This window comes from Schistocerca piceifrons, chromosome X, assembly GCF_021461385.2.
Source record: "Schistocerca piceifrons isolate TAMUIC-IGC-003096 chromosome X, iqSchPice1.1, whole genome shotgun sequence".
Taxonomy (NCBI): Eukaryota; Metazoa; Arthropoda; class Insecta; order Orthoptera; family Acrididae; genus Schistocerca; species Schistocerca piceifrons.
Genome location: NC_060149.1, coordinates 476,180,045 through 476,188,245, shown reverse-complemented (window position 1 = coordinate 476,188,245; position 8,201 = coordinate 476,180,045). Strand labels below are relative to the sequence as shown.

Sequence of the window (8,201 nt, the reverse complement as noted above, 5' to 3'; positions counted from 1 at the left end):
AGCCTCACCGTTCCACTACCAAATGGTGCACAGGGCACTCTTCCTCACGAGCTATAAATTTTCTAATTCTTACATAGTGACGATTACTTAATATGTGTTCGGGAAGTAATTTAAGAGCAATCTTCCCGTAGTGTACAAACATCTTCGTGTGGCGTCTTCCTCAAGAGTTTTCGGAGCTTATCCGCAACACTCTTACTCCGTTTAAATAAATCCAGGAAGTATTGCATAGCTCTCCTTTGAACCTTCTCTATTTCCTGGCAAAATCTTGTTTAGTACTGATCATTTTCAGCACAATAACGTTAGCCCTGCAACTATCTTTATGGGGTCGTCCCATCTTACCGTCCTCTTGCGTGCAACGTCTAAATATATTACTCTTAACAGACTAATAACTTATTTTATATAGTAGAGTAAAAAAATGGAAAATCTTTTCAGCTTGTCACTTTCATTAAATTGCGATGGATAACATAGGAATGAGTTGCAAGTTATTGCACCATGCTTGCAATTAAGTGGCCTTCATACACTTGAGACAAATTACTGCCGATACTACCTCCATCCGCGGCAACTGCGTCGTCTACGAACTGTGGCTCTGAGCACTATGGGACTCAACATCTGAGGTCATAAGTCCCCTAGAACTTAGAACTACTTAAACCTAACTAACATAAGGACATCACACACATCCATGCCCGAGGCAGGATTCGAACCTGCGACCGTAGCGGTCGCGCGGCTCCAGACTGTAGCGCCTAGAACCGCTCGGCCACTTCGGCCGGCTACGAACTGTCTCAGAAAGCTCATATACATGGTATCCCAGGAGGAACCATAACTATAACAGTCGCGGTGTACAGTGTGTGCCAGGAATTATGGTCAATATTCAGGGATATGACAGAAACGATCCTCTGAAGCAAAGAAATCTAGTAAACATGGGTTATAAAATGCATATCTTAAGAGCTATGGACACTAGTTCATCTTATCTACTGTGAAACACATCTGTTCTGCAGCACACGTGCTAATAGCTTTTAATGTATGCATTTTAGAGCCCTTGTTTACCACACGATTTTTTCTTGTTCAAATGTGTATGAATTCCTAAGGGACCGAACTGCTTAGGTCATCGGTCCCTAGACTTACACACCACTTAAACTAACTTTAAATGAACTGATGCTAAGATCAACACACACATCCATGCCCGAGGGAGGACTCTAACCTCCGGCGAGAGGGCTGCGCAGTCCGTGACACGACACGTCAAACCGCGCGGCCACTCCACGTGGCTTTCTTGTTTTGGTCCACAATACCTCGTCCCAAAATATGGAAAACAAAGAAGTAGAAGAGAGTTTTTTTTCACAGTATCAAAGATGAAGTGCTCATAGCTCTTAAGGTAGGGCCTATCATTTCAGAGTCCATGTGTAGTAGCCTTTTCTGCTTCGAATGATCGTTTCTGTCACATCTCTGAATACTGACCATACCTCCTGGGACACCCTGTGTACCACGACTGTTGTAGTTATGGTTCCATCACATTTGCTTCAGGTAAGGCTACCTCTCACAACTGCAAATAAAATCTTCCACCTCTCAAGAACACATTGCCAGCTGATAATGTCTCCCAGGACAGTTAGATAAGGTTGTGCCTACTGGGAATTTCACAGTGCAGTTCAATGTGTAGCGCGATATTCCGTAAGCACGTACTCTTATCTTTTATACTAAGAGACAGTGTAGAATTATGTTAAATAGTTTACGAACGTTAAAAGCTGACAGACATAATATTCCTGTTATTTTCAGTCTTCTGAATTTCATGAGCCAATAGAAGAAGCTGAGTATCTAACAATCGTAGCTACCTGAATCCATGCTGATGTACTACAGACAGGTTGTTCGGTTTCTAAATTAGTCAGTCTACACATGCGCAAATCTTGTTCCATAATTCTACAGCAAAGTGACCTAAGGACGTAATATTGTAGTGCTGCGGTCTGTCCTAAGACATTTCTTAGAGATTTGAACTACTTTTGCCTTTCTGCTGTTACGTCGGACGCCCCGTTGCTCCGTCGACGTTCGATTACAACTGCTGGAAGAAAGGGCAGTTTAGTTGCATAATCCGTATGGAATATGGTGTCCCTGAACTTGTATCAGTCTACAGATCCACAAGTTCCACGTTTGATTGCTGATCGGTGCCAGGCAAAATTTTTTGTCAGCTACCCTTCCACCACCGACAACGCTTTGTGTATGTGAAGACCGCCTCTTTGCAGGGTGGTTCGTGTGACACGCTAACCTGTCACCTTCCCAATAAAGTAATATGCAAATCAGTGGTAGGCTTTGAGGATGCAATGGCATTTAACCTCCTACAGCGCCAAGTCAAGAAACGCACTCTAGTGCTCCAACCGAAATTAAGGTTGTTAACCACTTTACCTGCAATCCGTCCGGATAGCGGCGTGTTAGCTACCGCTTTCGGGATTCGATGACGCGCGCCATCCCCGGATCGAATTCGCCCGGTGGATTAACATCGACGGCTGCTGTGCTGGGCACCCTGGATGTAGTTTTTAGGCGGTTTTCCACAGTCGACTAAGTGATTACCGGGTTGGTACCTACGTCACGGATCAGTTACACGGTTTATATGCATTTAGGAAACGTTCGCACATTTTCACATGGTACAACAATAAACGACTAGATGTAGGCAGGAGTGGTACACAAACTCGTTCCAGGGAGAAACGTGTGGCGACAGAAAGGGAATCCGGCCACCCTCCACCAATAATACTGCCAAATCAGAAAATTAACATGCCGACACCGTGAAGATACAGGATAAAGGGCAGAAGAAATAGAGAACCACTTCACTCGTAAGAATACCGTAAATTCAAGCGGCCTCTCCATTACAGAACACTTTAATTACTTTTTAGTTTGGAAATGTCATTCACTTATGACGAACACACCTCAAAAGTCCAAACTGCATGACAACGAGATTTGTTAAATTAAAGGACATTATTCATACTTCATATATCCGCTGTCTATCGATCAAACAATCCAACATAGGCTGAAGTCTACTCGGCACCAACACTGCCCTTGCACTACCAGCTTAAAAAATTGCTAAACTGTGGAACCACAGCCGCACACGCTTTCGGCATTCTTTACTGCCTTAAAACAGCCTGCTTCAAGCACCAAGAGCGCAACAATTTTATGTTCTTATCTAGGCTATTCCGCTGAATGTCTTACAAATAAAAGTATTTTTTCAATTTATATTTCTTAAAATTTTGAATACTCTTATTCTACGATTCAAATATCTACGACTTTTTGACTGCAAAGACTATTCTAAAATCACGCTGTTAATAAAGAATTCTTCAGCTGATTCCTACTTGATTTCAAAATGGCGAGAAAAATTGTTTTTTGTACCTGAAACGTGGATTTGGACTATACAGGGTGGTCCAGTGATAGTGACCGGGCCAAATATCTCACGAAATAAGCATCAAACGAAAAAACTACAAAGAACGAAACTTGTCTAGCTTGAAGGGGGAAACCAGGTGGCGCTATGGCTGACCCTCTAGATGGCGCTGTCATAGGTCAAACGGATATCAACTGCGTTTTTTTTTAATAGGAACCCCCAATTTTTATTACATATTCGTGTATTCGCTTTGTGAAAGATGGCGCTGTAATAGTCACAAACGTATAAGTACGTGGTATCACGTGACATTCCGCCAGTGCGGACGGTATTTGCTTCGTGATACATTACCGTTTACCAATTGCGGAAATGGTCGATATCGTGTTGATGTATGGCTATTGTGATCAAAATGTCCAACGGGCGTCTGCTATGTATGCTGCTCGGTATCCTGGACGACATCATCCAATTGTTCGGACCGTTTGCCGCGTGCGGTACAAGCGGTGTTGAATAGATATTTCATGACAGGTGGATTGGTCGCACGTTCACCGGATCTGACGTCCCCGGATTTCTTTCTGTGGGGAAAGTTGAAGGATATTTGCTATCGTGGTCCACCGATAACGCCTAACAACATGCGTCAGCGCATTGTCAATGCATGTGCGAGCATTACGGAAGGCGAACAACTCACTGTTGAGAGGAATGTCGTTACATGTATTGCCAAATGCATTGAGGTTGACGGACATCATTTTGAGCATTTATTGCATTAATGTGGTATTCACAGGTAATCACGCTGTAACAGCATGCGTTCTCAGAAATGATAAGTTCACAAAGGTACATGTATCACGTTGGAACAACCGAAATAACATGTTCAAACGTACCTACGTTCTGCATTTTAATTTAAAAAACCTACCTGTTACCAACTGTTCGTCTAAAATTGTGAGCCATATGTTTGTGACTATTACAGCGCCATCTATCACAAAGCGAAAAAAGTGGTCCAACTAAAACATTCGTATTTATTTACGTACTACAAGAATATATAATAAAAATGGGGGTTCCTATTTTAAAAAAAACGCAATTGATATCCGTTTGACCTATGGCAGCCCCATCTAGCGGGCCAACCATAGCGCCACCTGGTTTCCTCCTTGAAGCTAAACAAGTTTCGTTCTTTGTAGTTTTTTCGTTTGACGCTTATTTAGTGAGATATTTGGTCCGGTCACGATCAATGGACCACCATGTATAATAAAACCAAAAAACATTACAGTGCTACTTTTGAGACAGCAGAGATACGATAAAACCACAGCAAAATTAAAAACTACGTATTTAAAGGCTTTTAATAATGAACATAAGGCTACGTTGCACTGTTGAGGCGTGCCATATTTCATTTAAATTTTTCCACAGGATTTACTAAAAAATAAAGATGTAAATTTCCAGAATGAGATTTTCACTCTGCAGCGGGGTGTGCGCTGATATGAAACTTCCTGGCAGATTAAAACTGTGTGCCCGACCGAGACTCGAACTCGGGACCTTTGCCTTTCGGGGGCAACTGCTCTACCAGCTGAGCTACCGAAGCACGACTCACGGCAGGTACTAACAGCTTTACTTCTGCCAGTACCTCGTCTCCTACCTTCCAAACTTTACAGAAGCTCTCCTGCGAACCGCAGTTTTAATCTGCCAGGAAGTTTCAAAGATGTAAATGCTACAGATATATAATAAGTCCTATAATTTATCTGTCAAAGACGTGTCTACTGTTTGGTGTCACACAGTTCAGAACCCTGCAGGCTATATCCTTATAGCATTCAGTTTCAATAAAATTGTACTGAATAAGTTTCAAGTTTTTTTTTTTTTTTTTTTTTTTACAACTGAAGGAGGTTATACTTTAAATCTAGCTTTGGTCAAGGAACAATCAATCTGCAGAAGAGCTAACAGATCGATACTGTACTCACACAATCGGCCTGTCAGAATCCTGTTCAATAGTTTTGATATTAGAAATGAATTACACACCATTCGTGGATCAAAGTCAGGATTCGTGTACCATGTTTTGTTGAATAAACTTAGTAAGACAAAATTTACATTTTTAGCCTTCGTTTCATGATCTTCCGGTTAGGTATCAGTATGCTCTATGACTGTGTGGATAAGACTAATTTTAAGTACGACCAGAACTTCCTGGTATCTTTACAGTTTGTTCTGTATAATTTCGCTTCGAATCTAGTGACTTTTTCTTTCATAGCTGACTCCACTCGCAATTTTATTTCGGCATGCATTTGTTTTTCAATAAGAATACGAAATATATGGTGTCCATAATTAAAGTTCCATTTTTAAAATGCTGTAGAAAGAGACCACTTCTCAGAATGTCGTCAAACTTGAACAGCATATTATTGACGCAGAAGGAAACGTCATGGCACAAAAAAAAATGACAATTTTATCAGTAGATGCTGCTGTAAGTGTCAGAATATGCACACCAACAGACGCGCTGCACACGGCTATTCCTTAATTTGCATCCGAGACGCCCAACATCACTGTCTCCGTCAAGGATCGCGCGCAGCTGGTAAACCTCTTTTACAAGAACAGTGACTGTGCGCCAGTAGCCCTGCAGAAGTTCCGGGCACTCAAGGGTGTGAAAAATGGCAATGGTCCGATTTCTGTAAAGGGTCTTAAGAAAATGATTATTCGAAAACACAGGTTCTTTTGAAGTGCAGTGTGGCAGAGGGAGGAAAGCGGTTGATCCGACGACTGTCAAAACATGTGCCCACAGCACTGCAGGAGGGTTTGAGCGGTGGTGTGCAGACATGCGGTGCTTGGGGAATTTTCCGAACGTTGGACATGCCAGCGAGCACGGTGCATAAAATCCTACGAAACATCTGTGATGTCACCGCAAGGCACTACACTTGCTAGGTTGTAGGCTTCAAATCGGCCGCGGTCCGTCAGTACACATCGAACCCGCGAGTCGCCACTGTCGACGCTAGCAGATCGAGCGCCGCCACTCGGCTGGTCTTATGAGACAAGCTAGCGCACTGCCCAGTTCTACAGCCGACTTTAATAGCAATGGTTCACTTGTTATAGCTTCGGAGATCTCATTTGCAGAGACGCTAGTTAGCATAGCCTTCAGCTAAGTCAGTAGCTACGACCTAGCCAGGCGCCACATACAGTTTATGCATTGACAACTGAGCTATATGTGTGAAGCAACCAGAATGGTGAAGAAGTATTCGCAGTTCAGTCTATAACTGCACTTGTAAATAGTATTGTACAAAGTCAATATCGACGTTCACCACTAATGCTCAATTAAAGCTAAGTATTTAATTGTATTCCTGTCTACTAACTTTCTAATCACCTAATATGTTCCAGATACATCCCGTCAAGTATAGTCCATTGATCCTCACGTCAGCCTACGTGATCAACGCGTGCATTTAATGGCCACACCTCGTGACCAGACTATGAGTCAAATTGCGTGACTCAGCCGGATCACCTTTTTTCCATGAGGCCCATAGTTCTGCCTCATACACAACAACATCCTGCATTACTATCCATACAAAATCACCCATGTCCAGGAGTTGCTTCCTGCTCACCCGTCAACAAAGCAAACGTTCCCTTTGGACTTTTTTGCACACATGGAATGAATGACCAAGGAACATTCTGTGGGCAGACTAAACCCATTTCTATTTCCAAGAACATGTAAATGCGGGGAGTTGCAGAATATGGTCAACGGAAAATCCGTACACACATCAACTGGTGCCAGTTCATTCTGCAAAGGTCACTGCAGGTTGATGGTGTCGTTTATCGTAGGGCCGTATTTTTTCGAGGAGATGAAACATTGACAAACGCTATGAGAGTCTATTGCGCACCAATGTTATTCCAACTCTTCAACAGCGTGGATGAGTGGATAGGACCATTTATCTGCAAGATGGTGCTCCTCCGCACATTGCATAGCCAGTGAAGCGGCTGCTGCAGAGGCATTTCGGAAATGTTGCAGGTATCAGCCGTTATTTCCCTGCAGGCTGTCGGTCCAGATCTTCCGGCTGTAGGATGTAAGATGATGCTCCAATTACGAAAGTAACTGAACGGAAGGCACGCATTGCGCAACCCATTCTGCACGTGACCCCCGACAACGTGTTGTTTAACGATTTCAACTTGTGGTGGAAAACGGTAGACAGAATATTGAACATGTCTTGAGCCAGTCTCACGACAACTGGAACAGATGTCATTTTTATACAGTTTTTTTATGTTTTGTTTTTTTTTCTTTATTGCGTTTCGTTAACTTTTTTTTTTATTTTTGTTCAGTGACGTTTCCCCCTGCGTCAATGATATGCTCAAATTTGACGTCATAGTGAGCAGTGGTTCTCTCTCTACAGCGTTCTGAAACTGGAACTTTAATTATGGACTCACCGTACTTTTAAAATATTAATGCCGTTATTGAATATGTTTCACTTCCTTCCGACCCATGTCACTGGTCAGGTACGTCTCTTAAGTCTGTGGATCTCCTGACGCATCATCGACTCAAGAACATTTTGGAGCAAAAATTTAACAACCAGTATGCAGGACTCAATAGGAAATCATGTACTGGCCAATACATGAACTTGATGCAAGGAATAGCTCTAAGCGAAAGGTCATGGAGTAGCCTTTATCGATTAAACAGCCGTACTTGAGACTCAGCAAGCTATTGATAATGATCTGTGGGGATTTCAGACTACCGCCTGTCATCCTTAGTCATTCCACATAAACTTATGTGAGGAGAGCGACATGGACGGGAGCTGGAAGACAGAGTAAATCGCCAGGAAGCGTCCTCACACTAGCACGGAAGAGTGTGTACACAAATGACCAGTGAATGCCACATGTCAAAACTGAATATACAGCAGTGGAC

General features: G+C 42.7%; 1 non-coding gene across 1 annotated transcript; it reads right to left on the bottom strand.

The window, feature by feature from the left end:
- Positions 1-4,842: 4,842 nt before the first annotated feature.
- On the bottom strand, positions 4,843-4,917 carry Trnas-cga. The gene has a single exon. It is a non-coding gene; the product is annotated as a tRNA-Ser (tRNA).
- Between the last annotated feature and the right edge of the window lie 3,284 nt (positions 4,918-8,201).